This window comes from Notamacropus eugenii, chromosome X (assembly GCF_028372415.1).
Source record: "Notamacropus eugenii isolate mMacEug1 chromosome X, mMacEug1.pri_v2, whole genome shotgun sequence".
NCBI classification, from domain to species: Eukaryota; Metazoa; Chordata; class Mammalia; order Diprotodontia; family Macropodidae; genus Notamacropus; species Notamacropus eugenii.
The window spans coordinates 85,481,151-85,508,832 of record NC_092879.1 but is presented as its reverse complement, the minus strand read 5'-3'; the positions used below and the strand labels follow the sequence as shown (position 1 = coordinate 85,508,832).

Here is a 27,682-nt window from a genome sequence, read left to right as displayed (position 1 = left end):
GCAGAAGTGCACTATTAAACGCTTGTCATACCTGTACTGATCAAAGTGGCATCTGCACCTTTTGTCATGTCAGCTATCATATCACCACCAATTTTCAGTTCAGTAATGCTTTGTTCAGTACTACTAATGCCAGCCATCTTATTCAAAGTGTCAGTGCCAAATCCAGTCTATCCATCAGCCATGGCTCTCCCAAGAGAGCTAGATAGATAACCATAACTGCTACTATAAGCAGGATCTTGTGTTGATTGCCTCTGAGATCCACTTGTCCACCATATAAAGAAATCTGCATTGCCAGGAAAAAAATTAAATCCATAGTGATCAAGGAATGGGGAAGAATTTCCTAAAACCCCAGGTTGCCTAAACGCACCATCAGATATATGTTTGCCATTGCTTGTTTGTCCAGAGATTTTTTCAGATGAGGCACAGGTAGGTCTTCAACTGTAGACCATGTTGCTTCACCAAAGGAATAGGGAAATCCAATGGCTGGAGCACACTAACTAGGAATGTATGGATCTGAGTTTGGTGGACAGCTATTACCCTGGTTTGTCTGGCTACTTAGGTATGGCTCAGAATCATCATCATTCACAAAATGTTTCTGATGAATCAAACTATTTTGCACTGAAACCTCATTTCCTCATCCTTTAGGTCTCTTGTCTCTACAGAGTGTCCCCCAGACTGAGTCCTACAGCCCAGTACTTCTCTCCACTTTAGTACCAAACATGGGATTACTGGTTCTATCTGCATCCAAGGCCCAGTGTCTACACTGCCACCAGCTCTGACCAGAGCTGTGGCACTGCTAGCAGATGCTGGTTCCTGCTGGGTGGATAGGTACCTTTATGCAGCCAACAGCAACTGAGAAGAGAAACTGATCTTCATGCGAGGGTGGAATTCATCAGGCCTCATCATGGCTCACATGTTGCCTTCCTCATCTGATCCATTCTAGCACCTAACATTCTTTACCATGACCAGAAAGTTGCTGCTGCTTATGCCACTGCTGCCTTCTGGGTTTCTCCCCATGCCTGCATTTGCATATTTGAATAAATGTCATGTGAAATGGAGCACCAGATCATCTTACTTGTCTCCTGAGGAATCTGTATATGGGCCAAGAAGCAATAGTTAGAACTGAACATGGCACAACTGATTGGTTTAGAATTGGAAAAGGAGTATGACAAGTCTGTATATTGTCACTTTATTTATTTTAACTTACATGCAGAGTACATCGCGTGAAATGCCAGACTGGATGAATCAAAAACTGGAATTAAAGTTGCCAGGAGAAATATCAACAGTCTCAGATATGCAGACGTTACTGCTCTGACTGCAGAAAGTAAAGAAGAATTAAGAAGTCTCTCGATGAGGGTGAAAGAAGAGTTCATAAGCTGGTTTGAAGCTTAATGTAAAAAAAAAAAACAACTAAGATCTTGGCAGCTGATCCCATCACGTCCTGGCAAATACAGGAAGAAGAACTGGAATCAGTGTCAGATTTTATATTCTTGATCTCAAAGATCACTGCAGTTGGCAAATGCAGCCATGACATTAAAAGATGCCTACTACTTGGAAGGAAAGCTATGGCAATGAAAAAGCAGAGACTTCACCTTGCTGATAAAGGTCTGTATAGTCAAAGCTATGGTTTTTCCAATAGCAATGATGGGCTATGAGAGTTGAACTATAAAGAAAACTGAGCTCTGCAGAATCAACACTTTCAAACTGGGATGCTGAAGAAGACTTTTGAGAGTCCCTTGGATAGCAAGGAGATCAAATCAGTCAATACTTAATTCAGGTTATTCACAGGAAGGTCAGATACTGAAGTGGAAGCTTAAATACTTTGAAACATAATGGGAAAATATGATTTATTGGAAAAGACCCTGGTATTGGGAAAGATTAAAGACAAAAAGGAGAAGGGGATGGCAGAGGATGAGATGGATACATAGCATCATAGAGGCATGGAACATGAGTTTGGACAGACTTTGGGAGATAGAGGATAGAAAAGCCTGGCGTGCTGTGGTCCATGGGGTCATAAAGAGTCAGATGAACTGAACAACTAAACAGCAACATCATGTGAAAAGGGTTTAGACTTAGAGTTGGCCCCAAACAGCAAGAACAAGGAGCAATAGTCAGAAACTGCAAAGAGGCACATTTTGACCCAATATAAAGGAAAATCATGCTATTGATTAGAGCTGTCTAAAGGTGAAATAAGCACCTGGGGGCAAAAAGTTTCCCATTACTGGAGGTATTCAAGTAGTGTCTGGGATGACCTTGTCTAGGATACTGTAGGTACAGGTTGATCTTGGCTTCTGTAGTACTTTCCAGCCCCAAGGTTTTATGAAATTTCATCTCCTTTTCAATTCAAATGGAACCCCTGACCCTTCCTGTACTGTAGAATCAATGAACACTTCAACTGGGCTATAAATTGTATTCAACTCAATTTGGATGCTTCTCTAAAATCAACATAGGTGATAAAGAGCTACCTCACAGCTTAAGAATCTTTTCTGTTCTAGAATGAGTAAGGAAAACACGAGAGGATTTACTCTTATTTCTATCCTCCTAACATTGTTTTATCTGTTTCCCTCAATTTTGTTTTTCATTAGTTGGTGCTATTTCATTCTATAACTTATATCCACATTGGGGATGTTTAATTTTGTTGTCTTTCCCCTTCCTTTGCTATTAAAATGGTTCCCAATTATATCATTGTCATTATCATATTCACTGGTGTATTTTACTTCAAATATGTGAAATAAAAAATGATACCATTATTTCTTTTTGAAGATAAGAATACTATTTTCTACCTGTCTGCTTTTAGACCACCCCTTCTGATTTCAGGTGGTGAGTCCTTTGCCTTCTTATTTTCCACACCTCCTGATGTATTTGGTTTCATACCGTTAGAAGAAAGGATTCTTTGTATCAGGTAATCCCCTTTTTTCTTCTTATTTTTGGTCAAAGGCTTTGATTAAGGATTGACTTACTGGTTTAATGCCCAAGTCATGCCCCTTTATATGTTCTAAAGAATATAGGCTTCTTCCATGTGTATTTTAGTTTTTGTGAATTAAATGTGAACATTAAAAAAGAACATTTGATTCCATCAAGAATTTATTATTAAAACTTTTCTCTTGAGTGAAGGAAAGTTGCCTTCCTGTATAGAAAAGCATCAAAGACTTTTTGTTTGTTGTTGTTGCTTTAAGAGACTTTAGCTGTTTAATAAACCAGGCTGCAAGCAGAGACTATAAACTCCTAAGCATTAGCTCTGAAAAAAATTGCTCAAGCTTCCTTATCATTGTAATATGTTCTGAGTTTTCTTCCTAACTTGTACTCAAGTTCAGTTAATTACAGGGCTGCCATGGTTGGTGGCTTCCTTGGTCTCTCAGTTTGCAGTAAATAAATGTTGACATATACGTGTGTGTGTGCGCACATGCACGTGTGCCTGCATGTGTGTGTGGTTATTTGAGAAGGGAAGCAATGGGAGGGGAAGTAGTAATTAGATATTTCAAGGGTATTTTTTATTATTTATTTAGCAGTAATCACCCATGATGCATTGCTGAAGTAAAACTTGCCTTGTGTAAATACCTGGTAATGAAACAAAGACTCTTTTTCTAGACAGCAGACATAAATAGTTATTTGATACACAGGGCAGGCGCTATTATGGTTAGATGCCTTTAGTAAAATGTGAACATCAATTAAAATTTAGCCCAAGACCTCTAGAGTTTTGATCTTAGACAGTTAGCTATCACATTAAGTGATTTGTACCCGAGACTTAATGAGAAATTCCCCAATAAATATAAATCATATTCATCTTCCTCTATGATCATTCTACTGCTTGGTAATGGTGTGTGTATGTGTGTGTGTGTATGTATGTATGTATGTATGTATGTATGTATGTGCATGTGCATGCACAGCTTAATCTTGGGCCTCACCTGACCTTAATGACTACCTGGATTTATAATTCATTATATGCAAACTCCCTTCTACATGGGAAGAATCATACTGGAGCCCTCAGCATGCATTATGAGGGTTAACAAAGCTAACCTCTTTTTTCCCTTGTATTTTCCTTCATAACACGTAACACTGTGCCATCCATGAAACGCAAAGTAGTAATATATGGTTTTCAATTCTTTCTGTGCACAGAAACTGAAGCATCTTTCTGGAATCCTGGGAAGTCCTTCACAAAGATGAACTTGGCAGCATACATTTAAATGCAATACCTTTTTTCCCTCTATAGAACTATCTGTGTGGAAGGCTGGAGGCAGTAAATAATGAATTCTTAATACATTAGGAGTGGCAGAAGAAATGTATTGCTTCCTGGACATCTATGTTTCTGGACAGATCCCTAAGAACTTGGTTTTGAACCTTCCCTGATGATGACTATAATGTAGTAGTAAGAGCTGAAGTTTATGTTAATGCTGAATCTTTGCAGCATGCATTATGTACATTATGTCACTGGACTCTCACAGCAAACCTTCAAAGAGATACTACAGATGTTATTCTCTCCATTTTAAAGATAGACCGAGGCTCAGCCATTAGACTCTTTGTCCTCAGGTAACCAGGTAGTAATAGCAGAATTGAGATTTGGACTCAGGTTTCTTCTGAGCACAAGTCTTGTACTTTTTCGCCAGTAGGTTATAATAAATTATCTTATTTGTTATTTATAGATTTTTTTCCTTTGAAGGTGGCATTTGGGATGGACTGCCATTCTTTCCTCTTCCTGAAATGATGAGCTTATTCATTCCCTTACTTTTTCTTGATGGCGTTGTGTCCCGAGCCTTTATGTTCTTTTCTGCTACCAGAAAAGCAGCGGCTATTCATCACCTCTCCCCCCGCCCCACTTTTTAAGGCAAGGTAAGAATATAATGGAGTCTGTATTGGGATTCGTCCTCTTTCCCATAGATAACTGCCTTTTACTGTGGACGGGGCTCTAGTTGAGGAATGGAGGACCTGGAGTTAGCAAAACTAGTTAAATACTTTTCTTCTGTTTGTGACTTTTTAACCTTCTACCATCCATATCTCCTTTAACCTGTTCCTCCACCTGTGTCCTTGCCTGCTCTTTCACTGTTACCCCTTTCTTATGAGTTTTATGTAATAAGAAAATCTTCCATTCTTTTCATTTTCAAAGTTGCTTTCTACTTGGAAAAGAGGAAAATAGTGCCACACAAAATGAGGTACTGCCTTTTACATGGTTCACTTAGTCTTAAGAGACAGAAGGGAAAAAAGTGATATTGTTACCAAGTCACTTTAATTCATAACTTTGCAACTTGATTTTCATGTTTAAGAAGAAATGTGTCATTGTCTACACATAGGAAATGCCTAGCAATGACACCATTTCTTTCTCAGTGATTCTACAAGTTCACTTACTCCAGGTGGGTTAAAAATCCACAGCTGCCTTCATCTGCGTTTCAAAAGTAGGGCTGAAGCAGGACTACTTGAGTATTTTAGGGTGTCAGGCGATTCTCTGGACAATTTAGTGGCATTTAATGCTTCAGAAGACCAGGCCATGGACCTAGCTTTACAGGAACATGGATTGACATTGTCCCTGTTGAGTGCAAGAAGCTCCCCATTGGACCTCTCCCACCTGGGAGGCCAGAACTTCAGTATCTGCCAAGCGCACTCAGTATCCGAAAAGCAGTGATTCTTTTTTCTAGCCTTTTCAGTATTTTGCAGATATGTGACAGTAAAACACCCCTGGAGACAAGTCTAGGAGAATTGCAGAGGGCTCAGTAATTTAATTGTGTAAAGAAAGTGATTTCAACTTCATGACAGCACAGTAATTAATATATAATACTGAATGCTATACCTTCAACAGTATACATACAACTATACAAGCATCTGTTTATAAAGGTACCACAGCATCACTTTAGAAACAATATGTCAGTCTCTGTAATTTTGTAGTAACATATGATTTCTTGTACAATGAGATGCATATGTCTTTCGTAATTTGGTGGTAATTTACCCATTGAAAGTCCTGGAAATGATGTTACTAGCCAGTGCCATTAGTTGTTCATTATTGATTAGTTTTACTCTGGTTTTGGCAATGGCTGACCATCATTTTAAAATTCTAGTCTTAGAGGTAAGGTCAGTAATCAATCTTCACTATCAGTGCCAACACTGATTCTCCCCCCACTCCCAATGCATGCAGTGTGTTATAGTAAAGGAGGACTTGAACCGACTAGACAAAGTTGAATTCAGGACAGTCTCAAGGAATAGCCTGGGGCCCCAAGTCATATGTTTAATGTCAGTAGAAGGTAGAAAACTGGAAGTTGGTGTGCCAAATGTAGTTAGAATGAAAAGCTGGAAGGAATTGAAAAGAACTATGGAGGCAAGGTATTCCTGAGAAATAGAAGACTCAAGAAGCTTGCCTAGAGTATCTAGAATGTTTAGAAATCATTGTAGAAAATAGAATTAGAAAAAGCTCTATCTCCCTTTCCAGAGAAATCAGAGAGAAGCCAGGGAATAAGATGGATAGAGGGACAATTTCCAAAATTGCAAGTTTTCCACAGTTGCATTGCTTTTTTGGTCTCAGACAACATAGTATTTGAGGGAAACTCATTCTGTCTCTCTATCTCCTCCATACTCCCTCAATCCCTCTTATACTCATATTTACTGAATGCTAAAAATTTGCTTTAAAGACCCTGGCATATTAAAAGCTGATAAAATTGTAAGAAGGCATGTTTGCTGCCTCCTCTCTGCTGATTCAGTTGTAGGGGCCACACTCTTTACCTATGTACTATGTACTCCCATAATAGGCTACTGGTGCTTCCATAAAAAGGGCAGGCAGCTAATTGAACCAGCAACAATGACCAGATAATTGCTGCCACATGTGGAGCCCCAGATCAGGGCATTATGGGCCTATGAACAGCACAGTTTCAAGCTCTTGTCCTTCTTATTTCCTGGAGTTGTCAGTAACAAACCAGAACTAGCTAAGTTCTCACCCTATAAAATGTCTGAAGGACATGATAATTCTGTAGCACTCCCTTCCATTGGAACAGAATGGTGGGAAATGGTGGGAAAGTTACTATGAGGACTTTTACTTTTTTTGCTTCTAAACCTATTAAATATGTGATGTACAGATTTGTAAATGACCTATGTTGCCTGAAAAAGGGACTAGGATTTTATCTGGTGTGTGATGCTACCTGATTTTGACAGTCCATAGTGAAAAAACACCTTATTCATAGTACATGATGGAAAATACTGTGTTGTCCATGAACCATGAAATGGTCTAGAAAACAGATGACATTTCAAGTTTACAAAGCATTTCACATATATTACTTTGTTTAATCCCTTCTTCTGGGAGAAGTACTATTACCATAATTTTATATGTAAGGAAACCACGGCTAGAGAGATTAAATGACCTCTCTAGGTGACTCTCATGGTGACACAGAGCAGAGATTCCAACGCAGGTCTTTTCTGACTCCAAGTCCAGTACTCTTTTCACTGTATTGGACTGTAGTCCTGTTTTATACAGTTTCATGAATTATACAGTTTGTGTGATTTCTAAAAACTGACTAATCACTATTAGGTAGATTATCTCCATCTCAGATGGGAAGTAACTCAGGCTAAGGTAAGGTTCTTTCAGACAAATAAATAAGGTATAGATTTGATGAAGGTAACTGTCTTTCTTCAGAGGAATATAGTAACATGAGGAGATCTAGTTTCTATGGAAGGTAAGCTTAAGCAGGGTATCTTGCTCTTTGTAAGGTGAGATTCCGAAGGAGCATAGGAAGTTGCTAGAGAGAGAGGCCATAGCCCCAAAGAATATCAGAACTGAGACAATATGAGCTCTTAAACTCTAGGCTGAAGTAGTTAGTTATTGGGTAAGCTTTCATTAATCACCTACTATGTGCCAGACACCAAAAAAGAGGCAAAAGATAGTTCCTGCTCTCAAGAAGCTCACAGTCTAATGGGGCAGACAACAAGTAATGAAATATGTATGAGTAAGCTGTATACAGGATAGGGAATAACTAACAGAGAGAAGGCAGTAGAATTAAGAGGGGTTGGGAAAGGCTTCCTGTAGAAGATGGAATTTTAGTTGGCACCAGAATGAAACCAGTGAAGCCAGTATATAGTGATGAACTGGGAGAGTATTCTGGGAATGGGAGACAACCAGAGAAAATGTCTGGAATTGAGAGATAAAATATCTTGTTCATGGAAGAGCCAGGCGGCCATTGTCACTTGATTTATTGAAAAGCAGATGATGAGGAGTTAGGTGTACAAGAGTGGGTGCAGAGCATCCTAGAGGTGATAGGGAGCCACTGAAGTTTATTCAATAGGAGAGTGGTATCATTGGTCTCCTGCTTTAGGACAGAGGTGTGAAACGTATAGGGTGAGTCACGTGCAGCCCACGCTACTCCTGATTGGGGCTGTTAGATTAAAATGTTATTCATATATTTAATAAAGTAAATAAAATGCAATAAAGCATAGATAATGTCACATTTTAAAATTAAGCCAACAAGTGGTCCATAGGTATCCTTATTTATGGAATAATGACCTCTACTTTTATTTGATTTTGATATCACTGCTTTAGGAAAATCACTTAGTGACTGAATGGGGGATAGACTTGAGTAGGGAGAGACTTGAGGGAGGCAGACCCAACAGCTGCTATTGTAATAGTCCAGTTGTGAGGTGGAGAAGAAGCATATATGAGAAATGTTGTAGAAGTCAAATCAATAGACTTTGACGACATATTTGGCATTAGGTGAGAGACAGCGAGGAATCATGGATAACACCCAGGTTGTGAACCTGAAGTAGCGAAAGGATGTAGTTACCCCCAACAGTAATAGGAATGGTAGAAAGAGGGCAGAGTTAAAGGGGACAGGTGATGAGTTCAGTTTTGGACAAAGTGAGTTTAAGATATCTTCTAAACATCCAGTTTGAAATGTTTGAAAGGCAGTTGGATATGGCAGATTAGAGGTCAGTAGAGAGAATGAGACGAGATAGGGAGATTTGAGAACATCGACGTGGAGATGATAGTGGCCTTTTCCCATTGAGTTCTATGTAAATACTTTACTTGCTATTGTAGGACTGTGTCACTGTTCTGGCAGGTACGGGAATTTGTGAAAATGCCAGTTGTGCTCATGCAGAAAGCCTTTTCTGAAAAGAAAATAATTGCATATTGTTGGATAAAGTGAATGCTAACTGATGGAATGGCCCAGATAGAGTTGTCAGATTTTTCCTATGGGATCAGTATAATTATCCAACAAGGCATCTCAAATTCCTTAGAATATTTTTTCATTTTTTAATAAGTTTCACTCACAAAATGCCAGAATTAGAATATCCATCAAAGCTAAGCAAAATCCAAGAGGAAAAAGTAACTGTAATTCTGGGTCACTTGACCCATCCAATGATATGTTTGTCTTGTTCTGCCTAGGCCAATACTTTGTGTACCACATTGGGTGGGGAGTGGCAGCAAATAGCAGCGTTGAGATCAAATTTCTTTTGTCTTATCTGGGACCCTACAAGAAGGGATTGAGTTTTCTCTATATAGGAGAAAATATCAGGCCACTAGACCCAGATGGCTCAGAAGACAGTGAGATTGTGAACCTTGCACAGTCCTACCTCAAATCAAAGCCAACTGCAAGTCATGTCATCATCGTGATGTCATGGTCCTCCTCGAGAACAAAGGACAAAGAACAGCAGCAACCTAGCCCACTAAATATAAATATGGATATAAAATATAAGTGCGTATTAATATAATGTATATGTATGTGTGCTTTTATATGCATGCACATACACATACTCATATATTTATATATCAGCTCTCTTTCTCTGTCCCTGGACATGATTTAAAGAGGGCCTTATACAAAGGTTCCAAGACAAGGTCTCAGTACAGAAGTGGTCAGAACCAGGCCTGAGGAGTTCTGTCTTTATCTCTCTCTCTGTCTCTATGATTCTGTCTTTCTGTCTCTCCCTCTTTCTCACTATCTTTCTCTCCCTCCCCCCCCCCAGAAATGATTGTATACCAACACAAACACACACACATGCACACACACATATATATATACAACTACATATTTATAAAATAGTATTTTATAAAATTATCAAGATTCAGTATGAAATATATATATGTACCCACTCCACTAGATATAAAAAGAGGTTTAAATCTAAATATATATTTATATAAATTCCATCTACTCATGCATACACACGTATACTTATAAAACAGCTGTGTTTCTCTGTCCCTGGGTGTGCGTGCTTATATATACACATGCACACATGCACATATACACATATATACATACATATCCATATATATTTATGCTTTTTTTCAGCTGTGTCACTCTGTAACTGGGCATGATTTAAAGAGGGCCTTGTACAGGCATTCCAGGACAAGGAATCAGCACAGTAATGCTCAGAACCAGACCTGAAGAGTTCTGTCTCTGTCTCAGCCTACCTCTGTCTCTGTCTCTCTCCCTCTCCCCTATCCTATCTCTGGAAATGATTGCATATGCACACACACACTAACATATATATGCATATGTATGTATATATACACATACCCACCCACCCAAACACATATATATAGCATACATATTTATGAAATAGTATTTTTAATAATAATATCCTTTATGTAATATATTTGTATCTAGCCCACTAAATATAAATGTAGATTAAAATAAACATATATTAATATAAAGTATATGTATATGTGCTTATATATGCACACACATACACACATATATACATGCACATACTTATATGTTTATATATCAGCTGTGTTTCTCTGTCCCTGAGCATGATCTAAAGAGGGCCTTGTACAAAGGTTCCAGGACAAGGTTCTCAGTACAGTAGTGTTCTTAATCAAACCTGAAGAGTTCTGTCTCTGTCTCTCTCTCTGCCTCTGTTTCGCTAGGTCTCTCTCTCTCTCTCTCTCTGTCTCTCTCTCTCTCTCTCTTTCTCTCTCTCTCTGTGTCTGTCTATCTCTGTCTCTCCCTCTTTCTCACTATCTTTCTCTTCCTCCCTCCTCTTGTCTCTCTGGAAATGATTGCTTACCAACACATGCACAAGTACACATATACATGCACACACACATGTGTGTACGTACACTCATATGTATATACACACTATATATATATAGTCATACATATTTATAAAATAGTATTTTATAAAATTAACAATATCCTGTATGTAATATAAATGTATTTATCTATCTACTCCACTAAATATAAATATAGATATGAAATCTAAGTGCATATTACTATATGGTATGTGTACTTACATACGCATGCACATATACACATATATACATACATATCCATATATATTAGTATTTCTTATCAGCTGTGTCCCTATATAACCGGACATGATTTAAAGAGGGCCTTGTACACGAATTTCAGGAGAAGGACTCAGCACAGTAGTGCTCAGAACCAGGCCTGAAGAGTTGTGTTTCTCTCTCTCTCTTTTGTAATATTAATCATATCTTGTATATTGATATACAAGTACATAGCCCCCTAAATATAAATGCAGATAAAAAATATAAATGTATATTAATATAAATCTATCTATACAGATGTCTGTACGTGTACTTATATAAACATGCACATACACACATATATACATACATATCCATATATATTTATATTTCTTATCAACTGTCTTTCCATGTCCCTGGACATGATTTAAAGAGGACTTTGTACAAGGGGTCGAGGACAAGGACTCTGGATAGGAGTTGTCACAACCAGGCCTGAAGAGTTCTGCCTCTCTCTTTGTCTCTGTATCTCAATGTCTCTGTCTTTCTGTCTGTGTCTGTCTCTTTCTCACTATCTTTCTCTCCCTCTCCCATCTCTTTTCTCTGGAAATGATTGTATAGCAACACATATGCATAGTCACACAAACATATACACACACACATATATACAATACTTATTTATAAAATAGGATTTTATAAAATTAACAATATCCTGTATGCAATATATATGTATCTAATCCACTAAATATAAGTGCAGATATAAAATGTAAATGTTTATTAATAAGTATATAATGTGTGTATGGTTATATATGCATTCACATTCACACATATATACATACATATCCGCATACATCTATATTTTTTATCAGCTGTGTTTCTCTGTCCTTAGATACGATTTAAAGAGGGCCTTGTGCATGTGTTCCAGGACAAGGATTCAGCACAGTAGTGGTCAGAACCAGGCCAGAAGAGTTCTGTCTTTGTCTCAGTCTACCTCTGTCTTGGGCAGCTAGGTGGTGCAGTGGATAGAGCACCAGTGCAGGAGTCAGGAGTACTTGAGTTCAAATCTCACCGCAGACACTTGACACTCACTAGCTCTGTGACCTTGGGCAAGTCACTTAACTCCAATTGCCTCTTCCTGGGTCATCTCCAGTCATCCTGATGAATATCTGGTCACTGGAGTCATGGCTCTGGAGGAGAAGTGAGGCTAATGACCTGCGCAGCCCTCCCTCACTCCAAACAAAGTTAAATGCAAGTCATGTCATTATTTCTCTGATGACATGGTCTTCTTCAGCAATGAAGGACGAACACACGCACATCTGTCTCTATGCCCCTGTGTCTCTTTCTTTCCCTCTTCCTATCTTTCTCTCCCTTCCCCCTCTCTTGTCTCTGGAAATAATTGTATACCATCACACACATACATATATATGCACAAATATGCACACACAAGTATGTATGGACACATACATGTTTATAAAATATTATTTTACAAAATTAGCAATATCCTAATTAACAAAATGTAATATATATGTTTATACTCTACTAAATACAAATATAGATATAAAATCTAAATGTATATTAATATAAGGTATATGTACTGTCCTATGCATGCATATACACATATACATAAATACATGTGTGTGTCTCTATATATCTACATCTATATATATAAAAGAGTTCTGTTTCTGTCTGTCTCTCTCCCTGTCTCTGTCTCTCTATGTCTCTTTCTCCCAGTCTCTGTCTTTCCCAGTTTCTCACTATCTTTCTCTCCCTCCCTCCGTCCTCTCTCTGGAAATGCTGGTATAGCAACACACATACACACATATACACATGCACATATATCTACATATACAAACACATACCTATTTGTAAAATAGCATTTTATAAAATTAACACTATCCTGTATGTAATATATATCTATCTACTCCACTAAACATAGATAAAAATTGAAATGTATATTGATATAAGGTATATGTACTTACATATGCATGAATGTACTCATATAGACATACATACGTATATGCTTACATGTATATATCCATGTTTGTATTTATATACAAACTGTGTTTCTCTGTTCCTGGACATGATTTAAATACGACCTTATGCAAGGGTTTGAGGACAAGCTCTTAGCATAGGGGTTGTCAGAAGCAGGCCTGAAGAGTTCTGTGTCTGCCTGTCTCTCTTTCTCTGTGTCTCTATGTCTCTGTCTCTCTCATTTTCCCTCTTTCTCCCTACCTTTCTATCCCTCCCCCCTCTCCTCTCTTCTGAAAGATTCTTTACTAATACAACACACACACAAACATATATTTTTATTTATTTATTTTTATACATAATTTTTGTATTTACTTATTGGTGTTATATATTACACATGTATAATGTATATAATACAAATAATATACATATTTAGAAAATAATATTTAATAAATTTAAAAATATGTTGTATGACATATATATGTATCCGTTCCATTAAATGTGTGTGTGTATATATGTGTGTGTGTGTGTGTGTATATGTTGTATAATTTAAGGTAAATTAATAGAAGGTATATATACTTATATATGCATGCACATAGAAATGTACATATATACATATGTATATTTATATATCAACACTGTTTCTTTTTCCCTGAACAAAATTTGTACAAGGTTTCCAGGAGAAGGACTCTCCATAGTAGTGGTCAGAGCCACGCATTAACAGCTCTGTCTATCTCTGGCTCTCTCTTCCTCCCCCTTCTCTTGTTGCTGGTAAACATGGCACAAGTACACATATGCATATATACATATATATGTTCATAAAATACCTGCATAAAATAGTATTTTCTCAAATTATTACTATCCTATATGTAACATACAGAAAAACATACATACTTATACACCTGTGTATACACACATATAAATATTCATATCAAAGAAATAGTAGCATGTAAAATAAATAATATGTTGTATGTAGTATTCATCTAGCCCATCATGCATCATATATGTAATCTAAATGTATATTAATATAAGGTATATATACATACATGCATGCATACACGCATACACACATACACACATACTTATATATCAGGTGTTTTTCTCTGTCCCTGGGCATGATTTAAAGAGGGTCTTCTACAGGGTTTCCCGGACAACAATTCTGCACAGTAGTGGTCAGAACTAGGCTTGAAGACTTCTGTCTCTGTGTGTCTCTCTCTCTGTCTCTGTTCTTTGTCTCTGTCTTTCTGTCTCTGTCTGTCTCTGTCTCTCCCTCTTTCTCATTATCTTTTTCTCTCCCCTCTCTCCTGTCTCTGGAAATGATTGTATACCAACACACATACACACTCACAGGATACACACACACAGGGACACACATATGTACATACACATACATAGGCAGACATATGCATACATATTTTAAATATTATTTTAAAAAATTAATAATAGCTGATATGTAATGCGTATGTATCTAGCACACTGAATATAAATATACATATAAAATATAAATGTCTTATTGTAAGATATATGTATATATGCTTGTATATGCAGGTATATGCACATATATGTGTATATGCATATGTATACATATTTCTGTATCAGCTGTGTTTCTCTGTCCCTGGACATGATTTGAAGTGGGCTTTATACAAGGGTTCCAGGACAAGCATTCACACAGTGGTGGTGAGACCCAGGCCTCTACAGTTCTCTCTCCGTCTGTCTTTGGCTCTCTCTCACTAGCCCCCCTTCTCGCTGGTATAGATCCCAAAACACCCCCCCACACACACATATATGTTATACCTACATAAATAATGATTTATAAAATTATTGCTATTCTTTATATAATATATACAAACCAATACATGCATGTACACAATTGCATACACACACACATATGTATTTATACCAATAAAATAGTAATATATAAAATAAATAACATATGGTATGTAACATTCATGTATCTAGCTTACTAAACAAACATATATATAATGTAAATGTATATTAATATAAGGTATATATATGCATTAATATGCAGGCATATTAAGTCTCACACACATATATGTATGTACAATATCTGCATAAAATATTATTTTCTAAAATTATTACTATCCTATGTGTAATATACAGAAAAACATGTGCTCATATACACAAGTGTACACACATATATAAATATTCATATCAATAAATGTTAATATATAAAACAAATCATATGTTGGATGTAATATTCATGGATCTAGCCCACTAAGCTTATGTATGCATATAAAATCTAAATATATATTAAAAAGGTGTATGTGTATATGCTTTTATGTGCAGACATATTCACACACAAATATATATATATGCATGCATACACATATTTATATATTTATATGTCAGCTGTTTTTCTCTGTCAGTGGACATGATTTGAAGAGGGTCTTCTGCAGGGGTTCCCGGACAACAACTGTGCACAATAGGGGTAAGAATCAGGCCACAGGACTTCGGTCTTTGTGTGTCTCTCTGTCTCTGTCTCTGTGTATGTCTGTCTCTTTCTCCATGTCTCTGTCCCTGCCTCTCCCTCTTTCTCACTGTCTTTCTCTCCCTCCCCCCTCTCCTCTCTCCTGAAAGACTGTTCACCAAAACAACACACAAACTCTCATTTGTAGATTTATTTTTGTATTTATTTGTATTTTGTTGTTGATGTATTATATATTACACGTATATAATATATATAATGTAGGTATTATACATATTTAGAAAATAATATTTCATAAAATTAACAATATGCCGTATGCCATATATATGTGTCTATTCCATTAAATATATATTTGCCATTTAATGTAAATTAATAAAAGGTACATGTACTTACATATGCATACACATAGAAATGTACATATATGCATTCATATGTACATTTATCCATCAGACCTGTTTCTTTGTGCCTGGATATGACTTGTACATGGTTTCCAGGACAAGGTCTCTCCATGGTAGGGGTCAGAACCACGCCTCAACAGTTCTTTCTCTGTCTGTCTCTGGCTTTCCCTCTTTCTCACTATCTTTTTCTCTTTCCTCTCTCTCCTCTCTCTGGAAATGATTGTTTACCAACATACATACACACAGGCACACAGACACAAACAAATATACATATAAAGGCACACACACAAATATATATGCATACATACCTGTGCACATACATCTATACTACACGTACATGTTTATGAAATAGTATTTTAAAAAATTAGTAATATCCTATATGTAATATATATTTATCTAGCCCAGTGATTATAGATATAAAATATAAATGTATATTATTATAAGATGTATGTATATATGCTTATATGTGCAGACATTCACACACACACGCACACACACACATATATAGTATGTATGTGTGTATATATATAGCAATAGTCAGAACTGGGCCTAAAGTGTTCTAACTATGTCTATCTTTCTGTATTTCTCTGTGTCTCTGTGTTTTTGTCTCCCTGTCTCTGTCTCTCCCTCTGTCTCACTATATTTCTCTCCCTCCCTCCTGTTCTGTCTCTGAAAATGACTGTGTACCAACAGACACATATGCACAAACATATATACCTACATATATAAGCACATGTATATTTATAAAATAGGTTTTTAAAAACTCAATAGTATCCTGTATGTAATATATATGTATCTCCTCCACTAAATATAATTTAAGATATAAAACCTAAATATATATTGAGATGAGGTATTTGAGCTTATGTATGCATGAACATACACTCATAGGCATACGTACATACATACATATATGAATACACGCATATATCCATGTTTGTATTTATATATCAGCTGTGTTTCTCTCTCCCTGGACAAGATTTAAAGACAGCCTTATGCAAGAGTTCAAGGACAAGCACTCAGCATAGGGGTTGTCACAAGCAGGCCTGGAGTGTCCTGTGCCTGCTTATCTCTCTTTCTCTGTGTCTCTATGTCTCTGTCTCTCTGTTTCTGTTTGTGTCTCTCCCTTTCTCACTATCTTTCTCTCCCTGCCCCCTCTACTCTTTCCTGAAAGATTATTTACCAACAGAACACACAGGCAAACACACACATAAGCATATATTTATTAATTTCATTTTATACATATGTTTGTATATTCTTATTGATATTATATATTTCATATATAATATATAATGTATGTACTATGCATATTTAGAAAAATATTTAATAAAATTAATAATACCCTGCATGACATGTATATGTATCTATTCATTAAATATGTATGTAATTTAATATGTAATAATAGAAGGTATATGTCCTTATATGTGCATGCACATAGAAATGTACATACATACATACATACATACATACATGTGTATATTTATACATCATTTGTTTCTTTGTCCCTGGACATGATTTGTGCAAGGTTTCCTGGACAAGGACTCCCCACAGTAGTGATCAGAACCACACCTCAAAAGTTCTCTCTCTGGCTCTCCTTCCCCCCTCCCTTCTCTCTGGTAAAGATGACATAAACGCACACACACATATACATACATGCACACACACATATATACATACACACATACATATGTGTGTATACAATACCTGCATAAAATAATATTTTCTCAAATTATTACTATCCTATATGTAATATGAAGAAAAACATACGTGTACACAAGGGTACACACACACACATATAAATATTTATATCAATAAAATAGGAATATATAAAATAAATAATATATTGTATGTAATTTTCATTTTCCTAGCACACTAAAAACATATGTAATCTAAATTGTATATATGTATGTGTGTGTGTCTGTCTGTCTGTCTGTGTCTGTGTGTCTGTGTGTGTGTATATCTCCTTTCTTATGCAGGCATATTCACTTACACATATCTATATCTATATCTACATACATACATACACGTACATATGTATTTATATCTCAGCAGTTTTTCTCTGTCCCTGGACATGATTTAAAAAGGGTCTTCTTCAGGGTTTCCCCAGACAGCAACTCTGCACAGTAGTGGTCAAAACTAAGCCTGAACACTTCTGTCTCTCTGTATCTCTCTCTCTGTCTTTGTGACTTTCTGTTTCTGTCTTTCTATCTCTGTATATCTCTCTCTCCCTCTTTCTCACTATCTTTTTCTCTCTCCCCTCACTCTGAAAATGATTGTATACCAACACACATACACACACACACATATATATATAATACGTACACACATACATCCATATACACATACACATATATATACATATTTGAAATAGTATTTTTAAAAATTAATAATATCCTATATGTCTCTAGCCTAGTAAATATTAATGTAGATATAAAATATAAATGTATCATATTATAAGATATATGTGTATATGCTCATATATGCAGACACATTCACATATATATGTATACATGTGTGCATATATATATATATATACATGCATGTAGACACATACTTATATATTTCTATATCAGCTGTGTTTCTCTGTCCCTGGACATGATTTAAAGCGGTTTTTCTACAGGGGTTCCCAGACAACAACTCTCAAAAGCAGTGGTAAGCAATATGCCTGAGGACTTCTGCCTCTGCGTATCTCTCTTTCTGTGTCTCTGTGTCTCTGTCTTTCTGTCTCTGTCTCTCCCTCTTTCTCACTATCTTTTTCTCTCTCCCCTCTCTGGAAATGATTGTATACCAACACACATACATGCACAGGCACACAAACATATACATATATACATATAAACATATACACACATACACACATGTACATATATATATATATACATATTTATGAAATAGTATTTTTAAAAATTAATAGTATCCTATATGTAATATAAATATATTTAACCCACTAAATATAAATATAGTTATAAAATATAAATGTATCTTATTATAAAATATATGTATATATGCTATGCAGTCACATTCATATATATATGCATACTTATATATTTATATATCTTCTGTATTTCTCTGTACCTGGACGTGATTTGAAGTGGGCCTTATACAAGGGTTCCAGGGCAAGAATTCACACAGTGGTGGTGAGAACTAGACCTAAAGCCTTCTAACTATGTCTATATTTCTATGTTTCTCCATGTCTCTGTGTCTCTGTGTCTCTGTCTCTCCCTCTTTCTCACAATCTTTCTCTCCCTCACCTCTCTCCTCTCTCTGGAAATGACTGTATACCAGCTCACACACATATACACACACCCATATACCCACATCGATACATATACATATTTGTAAAATAGTATTTCATAAAATCAACACTATCCTGTATACATGTATCTACTACACTAAATGTAAATATAGATATAAAATCGAAATGTATATTGATATATGGTATATGTACTTGCATATGTATGAACATACACACATAGACATACATATATACATATATGCATATCCATGTTTGTATTTATATATCAGGTATGTTTCTCTGTCCCTGGACGTGATTAAAGACGACCTTTTGCAAGGGTTCGAGAACAAGCACTCATCATAGCAGTTGTCAGAACCAGGCCTGAAGAGTTCTGTCTCTGTCTGTCTATCTTCCTCAGTGTCTGTGACTCTGTCTCTGTCTCTGTCTCTGTCTCTGTCTCTGTTTCTGTCTCTCCCTCCTTCTCACTGTCTTTCTCTCCTTCCCCCCCTCTTCTCCCTGGAAAGATTGTTTGTCAACACACGCACACACACACACACATACATATATATTTATACATATTGCATTTACTTATTGATGGTATGTATATTACACATATATTATATAGAATGTATTATGCATAGTTATCAAATAATATTTAATAAAATTAACAATATCCTGTATGCCATATCTATTCCATTAAATATATATGTATATATAGAATTTAATGTATATTAATAGAAGGCATATGTACTCATATATGCATGCACATAGAACTGCACATACATAGATACATATGTGTTTTTATATATCAGCACAGTTTCTATGTCCCTGGACATGACTTGTACAAGGGTTCCAGAACAAGGACTCTCCACTGGAGTGCTCAGAACCATGCCTCATCAGTTCTCTCTCTATCTCTGGCTGTCTCTCCCTCCTCCCCCCCTCTCTGGTAAAGATCACAAAAACACACACACATATACACATATATGTATATACAATACCTACATAATATGATATTTTATAAAATTATTAGTATCCTACATGTATGTAATATACAAAAACCCATACACCCATACACCAAAACCCATAAACAAGCGTATACACATATATAGACATTCATATCAATTAATAGTATTTTATAAAATAGATAAAATTTTGTATGTAATATTAATATATCCAGTCCACTAAGCAATCATACAGATATAAAATCTAAATGTATATTAATCTAAGGTATATGGATATATGCTTACATATGCAGACATTCACACACACGCATATATATACACATATATACATACATACATACATACATATATACACATACTTATATATTTATATATCAGATTTTTTTCTCTGTCCCAGGACATGATTTCTAGAGGGTCTTGTACAGGGGTTCCTGGACAACAACTCTGCACAGTAGTTGTCAGAACTAGGCCTGAAGACTTCTGTATCTGTGTATCTCTCTCTCTGTCTCTGTGTCTCTGTCTGTCTCTGTCTCTCCCTCTTTCTCTAACTTTTTCTCTCTCCCCTCTCTCCTCTCTCTGGAAATGATTGTATACCAACATACATACACACACACATGCACACACACGTATACACACATATATACATATGCACACACACACACATATATATATAGACCTACTGAGTTATAAAAAGATATTTTTTAAAATTAACAATATTTTATATTTAATATATATGTATCTATTCCACTAAATGCAAATATAGATAAATCTCAATTTGTGTTACTATAAGATACATGTACTTATTTATGCATGTACATATACATGTATCTGCATATGTACATAGATATATATTTATATATCTTCTATGTTTCTTTGTCCCTGTATGTCACTTAAAGAGGACCTCCTTGTACAAGGGTTCAAAGACAAGTACTCAGCATAGGGGTGATCAGAACCAGTCCTGAAGAGTTCTGTCTCTATCTCTGTATCTCTCTATCTTCCTTTCTCTCTGTCTCTCCATATTTCTTTATCTTTCTCTCCCTCCTCTGTCTCCTCTCTCTGGAAATGATTGTCTTTATATATTGTATAATTATAAGTGAAGATTATTTTGTAAAATTAATAATATCCCGAATATCACGTACAGGTACATAGCCCACTAAATATAAATGCAGATATAAAATATAAATCTATATTAATGAGAATACATGTATATATATGCATACATGCGTCCTTATCTATGCATGCACATTCACACATATCCATACATATCCACATACATTTATATTTTTTTCAGCTGTGTTTTTCTGTAACTGGAAATGATTTAAAGAGGGCCTTTTACATGTGTTCTAGGACAAGGACTCATCACAGTAATGATCAGAACCAGGTCTGACGAATTCTGTCTCAGTCTCAGTCTACCTATGTCTCTATCCCTCTCTCTCCCTCTCACCTTTCTGGGAATGACTACATATGCACACACACATGCACATACATACATACATATATTCATATGTATGCACACATATATACATACATATATATGTACACTGCATATTTATGAAATAATATTTTATAAAATTAATAATATCCTATATGTAACATACATATGTATTGAGCCCACTGAGATGGCTCAGGAGCAGAAAGTGAGGTTGGTGACCTTGCACAGCCCTCCCTCACTCAAGTCAAAGTCAACTGCAAGTTATGTCACCATCTTGATGTCATGGTCCTCCTCCAGAAGGAAGGACAAACACAACAATGACAACATAGGAGACAATTTAGAGGATTGTTAGCACAATAAACTGATCTATTATAGAAAGCATACTTGCTAATATTAGTAAATTTTCTGAGTTGTAATCCTTGACATTGTCACAAATGGCCAGTATGCTGAAGAAATTCAGCCCAAATATTACTTGAGTTTATGAGCTTAAGATATAAAGCCTAGCCTCCATTTTCCTTCCTTTCTTCTCCCTTTTTTCTGTCCCCCTCCCCTTTGTCCCTTCTCCACTCCTCTTCTTTCTTCTGCCTTTTCTATTCTCAAGTTCTGCTTCCCTTACTTCCCTCTTTTTTCTTCACTCTCTTCACATTTTGCTCTTTTTTCTCTCCCCTCTTCCCTCCTTCGCTTTCTTCATATTTCCCCTCACTTCTTTCCCTCCTTTCTCTTGCCCTTACTCCTCCTTGTTTCCTCCTGTCTTTTTCACTCCTCCCTGTCGTTTGCTGCTTCCCTGTTCCTTCCTCCACATTATTTTCCTCTTTCTCTTCCTTCTTCTTCCTTTCCTTCTTTCCCTTCTTCTTCTACTGCCTCCTCTCCTAGGATATCACTCCCCCCTTTTGTTCCTATTCCCTTCCTGCTCACTTTTCCCCTCCATCCCTTTTCCCCTTCTTTCCTCTCCCCTATTTCTCTTCAGTTTCCTTCTCAATAGTCTCCTTTGCTATAACTAAGAAGGAACCCAGGCTTCTAGTGATGAAATAAAGTAAGGTTTTCCTGTTCCAGGTTGGATTAGGTGACTCCTAATGCCATTTCAGTGCTGAAAGTCTGTAATAATAACTACCTAGATGAAGACCTTTGCCCTGAGACTCAGTTTTCTCTTCTGTAAAATAAGGAATTGATTTCTTTAACTCCACGAGTGAACACTAAGTTTCGTTTTAGTTCTTATGTTTTATATCCATATAACAAGATCATTTTTAAAGATCTTTCCAAGTAACTAAATCCTATGATCCCTGCCCTGCCTCCACACATATAGTTTTTACTATTGTTGTCTATTACCAATATGCTCCCCATAATCACCTTTGCCATTAGGCCAGCAACTGGTATCCATTGCACCTTTTATTACTTTTTTCACCAACCCCACACATTGATGCGTTGGTCACCATTGCTACCAGATGGTAATTTAAAAACTGAGACACACAGTTTAATCAATTAAAATAATTCCATATAGAAACAAACATGATAGCAACAATGAAATTGAATCAAATAATTCCTAATTATAATTTGTGCTCAAAATAATTTTGTCAGTCTGTAAGGAAAACAAAAAGAAATAGATTGCTCCCATTAAGTTAACATTGTAGACTTATGAAGAATTCTGTAATTAGGTTTCATTATTAATATAAACATTTTATGTATGATTGAATTCTATGCTCTTCATATGTCCAGGTCTCTTTAAATCAAGTTGCAATAAAACTATGAATTATTCTAGAAGTAATCTGGATACATTAACATAGAAATTAGCAAACAGCTTCAGTAGTAGTAGGGTTAAATTGTAGTAGTGGGACAAAATGTTAGGGAAATGGGGAATTCTAAAAACAGAATAAAAATTTTTTAAAGTTAGATTGAAATGCACTGATTTCTTCTAAAGAGTAGGAGCAAATAGGAGTTATCTCCTCATCAGATAGTAGTTACGTAGTGGCATGCATAACGACATAAGTCTATCCACACTCAATGCTTGATAATTCTATATTTCTTCTCCTGTATACACCGTTATGGATTGGTATTTGATGTTATTTTTACTGGAAATGGACTTCTGTTTCTTTCCTGATTGCCTAGTCCTACGTCTACCTTTGTAGAAGGTAGAGAATAAGCTTTAGAAAACTTGGGAAGCATGTTTGTTCTATGTTGGACAAAATACCTAATTTTGTACAAGGTTTGTTTTTGTTACACTGGGAGTTTAAATGGTATAAGGAACGTGGGAATAAATATGGAAGAGAATTCTTGCTCCCCTGTCATTTGGAAATAGTATTTAGGAATTAAGGGAAGAGATTGTCATAGAGTCATAGGATTCCTGTCTCCATGTGTTTTGCTCATAAAAAAATGGGAAAGCCATGAAAAAAAATCTGGGGGTTTTGATGAATGACAAACTCAAAATGCAACAGTATGATATGGTAGTCAAAAATGCTTCTGTTTTCCTAAGTTATATTGAAGGACATAGGGTATAGAAGGAGGGAGGTAATAATCCTACTGTTCTCTACCATGCCATTTCCACATCACACCAGCTCCATTTGGGCTGTCATGTCTTATCTCTTCCCCACTGAATCCTTGGATGCTGCCACCTGGAACTATCCAAGCCTCTGTTAGGCCAGATTTGGTCTTATCTATCCCAGATCTAACCCATCATACGATGGTAGACCATTTGTCTGCCATGCTTCCTTGTGAGTACCCTTTCTCCTTTCCTGATCCCTTTAATGTGCTGTCTTTCCCCATTTGAATATGAACTTCCCAAGAGAGAAAAAAAAGCATCTTTGCTTGTATTTGTACCCTCAACACTTGGCATTGTGCCTGTCATATAATAAGTACTTAATAAATATTGTATCTACCTTTATCTGTAATACTTATTATATGATATCCAAATATGTGTGCTACATTTTTCTGGTGAACAGTGACAAATTGGAGCGTATCTAGAGGAATTCAATAGGGAAGGGAAAGGAACTCTGACATTTGTTTAGGCCAGAGGAAAAGTGATTTAGTGGAAGCTCAATAGCTGCCTTCTAGTATTTGAAGGGCTGCTATATGGAAGAGGAATTATACTTATTCTTTTTGGACTCATAGGGTAGCACTAGGAGCATTTCGAAGTTTCAGAGAAATAGGCTTCCACTTAAAACAAGAACAAATTTCCTAACAAGTAGTGCTATCCCAAAATGCAATGGAAATGAGACTGAATGATGACTTCCCGATAATGTTATTTGTGAGACTTTTGGGGGATCTCTTCTATTATCAAGGTTTGTCATTCATTCCTGCAGAGCTGGAATGGCCACCTCAGCTCATATGACACTGCTTTGGGAAACTTTGCCTCTTACTGAACTCTAACCCTGTTTGTCTAGACCCTTTGATTGACACATGCACGAGTTATATTTCAATACTGTTACCTTTTTATACCTACGTTTAGTTTGCTTGTTTTCCTTTAGGTCCTCCAACGTTAGTCATTTTCCTATTTTGTCCTATTTGGTAATCTGATGAGTATAAGATGGAACTTCATAGTTACTTTACTTTGCTTTTTTCCTGTTATTTTGTGATCTGAAGCATTTTTTCATATGACTGTTGATAGCTTGATCAGTCAATGATGTTTAGTATTTCTGTTTTTCTGCATTTGTGTTGATGTTTAATGTTTTAGTACAAGACCACAATACATGATATCAGTGTTTGTAAAGGTACCATACTTGACTTAGCAGTATGTAAAGTCATTCCTGTTCCCATTCACTAATTGTCAGTGTTGTGCCATCACTATTTTTTTGAAGTTCTAGTTAGGTCCTTAATTTCTTTCTTATCTTTTAGTTAGATATTAACACGTGTGAAAGTAAAATGGGTGCAGTAATGCCCCCAGCTTTTATAATTTTATTGTGTATTTCTCCTTGCTTTTTGGTTTATTTAATCCTTTAAATATTTAGATACTATATTGTTTTAATGCACATATATTAAGTGTTGATATTGATTTGATATCAAGATTGCTTTTAAGCATACTGTAGTTTCCTTGTTTATCCCTTTTCATCATATCAATTTTTACTGTACCCTTATATGAAATGGATTGCTAGTCTTGATTTTTGGAATTCACCTGAAATTTAATAAACTCAGCTCTAGCTCCTCGTTTTAAGTCTTTGTGAATTTTGTGAATTTTTATGTTTGAAATATGTTTCTTATAATCAAAGTAGTGTCAGATTCTGCTTTCTAATCCGTATTACTTTATTGTTTTTTTATGAGTGAGTTCAACACATTTTTGTTCATAGTTATGACTGTTATTTATTTCCCTCCATCTTGTCTTCTATGTTTTCCTGTATCTGCCTCTCTCCCTTTACAAATAAAAAGGTGATAAATAGGGAATTTGCTTAATAGTTATCATCAATATATGAAGCAGCCTATTTTTGCTATGTTTTAGGTCTTTCATTCCTTCTGCCCCACTTCTTATCATAATTTTAATTTTTTTAAGTTTTTCTTCCTTTCCTTAATGCCCCCTACATGCTCCCCTATCCAGCACTGGAGTTTGTTTCACTTATGACTTTCTTCACTTATCCTGTCTTAAACACCTCTGTCCCTGTCTCTTTGTTTGATTGATATATCTACATCATGCTCTATGTATGTGTTTGCCTGTGTGTGTACACCAAAGAGGGAGACAGAGGCAGAGAAACACACAGAGACACAGAAATAGAGACAGAAAGAAAAAGATTGTGTTTTTCTCTGAGACTATGCTTGAGCTTGTGGAGGTATTCTCTGATTCCAGGCTTACTTCTTGGGCATCTCCCTGTACAAGGTGTATTTTCATTGTGTTTTTTCCTATTTACTCATATTCCCAACTTTACTTTCTGGATTGGTGGCTTGTACTTGAATCCGGTTTCATGCTCGTACTGTATGACATGGACATGCCCAAGTTGTTACTGAGTGTAGAGGCTAAGACTAGGCTCCACCTTCTACAGAACTAATCTGTCCTTGTCGCCCACTGAGATGGAGACCCAGGCTTTCTGGGTGTTGTGTTGGACAAAGGCTTCCCAGATGCTGAGTTGGTCAAAGGCAGCCTGGAAGATGCACCAGCTGTTTTTCCTGCTGTGTCTAGCCCTCTAGGATCTGCCTTAACTGGACACTGCTCAGGACCTTTCTTCTGCTCCCTCACCTCCACCTTTTTGTTTGCCTGGCTTCCTTCAAGACTCAACTCACTGCTTACCTTCCACAGGAGGCCTTTCTCAATCACCCCAGTTTCTAGTGTTTTCTCCTCTCAGATTACCTTCCATTTACCCTAAATATATCTTGCAAATATCTAGTTATGTGCATTTCATCACCTCCATCAGGATATTTACTACTTGGAGGCGGAGACTAGCGCTGTTTTTTTTAACCTTTTTTTGTATCAAATATCTGACATATTAAGCACTTAATATATGTCTACTAAAAGTAGTGCTTTCTTCAGATGCATAAATGGATAGAAATCCTTGTGTTGTTCTCCTCCATACCCATCTTTGCTTTAATGTAACTGAGAATTTTATATATATATGTATATATATATATACACACATATATATACATAATTTGGAAACTTGTACTTAATTCATATTAGAATATTTCTATCATCTTATTGTCTGCCACAGTTATTTATCAATAAGACGCTCTCATTTTCATTATGGTCTATTTTGCAAATGTTTATCATGAGCATTGTATTGCAAAATAAAAATAACCATATCCAGTAAAGTCATGCTTTTTGACATCCAATAACTCCAATTTTGCCAATTCCTTTTTCCCCATTTCCAAGGAGAACCTCTGAACCACCTTTTCATTGAGCTGCTATTTCTAGACTCCATGGATCATAGGATCTGAGGGTTACAACTTCAATGGACCTCTGTGATTATCTCTTTATAGATGAGGAGACTGGAGCATAAAGAGAGGTTTGGTTAGCTAGTTATGTTAAAGCCTAAGTTCAAACTGAGGATCTCTGATGCTGGAACCAGTGCTTCTTTCCCTCCACATTTTGTGGCTTCTGGTTTTATTTATTACAATGCTGTGAAGATTAACATTATACTTTAGAACCTTGTGCCTTCAGTCGCTGG

At 36.1% G+C, this 27,682-nt stretch overlaps 2 pseudogenes; one reads left to right on the top strand and one right to left on the bottom strand.

Moving 5' to 3' along the window:
• The window catches only part of LOC140515475 (WD repeat-containing protein 82 pseudogene), a 445,535-nt pseudogene that overhangs the window by 283,656 nt on the left and 134,197 nt on the right, over positions 1-27,682 (top strand).
• Positions 15-4,794, bottom strand: LOC140516375 (YTH domain-containing family protein 3-like; annotated as a pseudogene).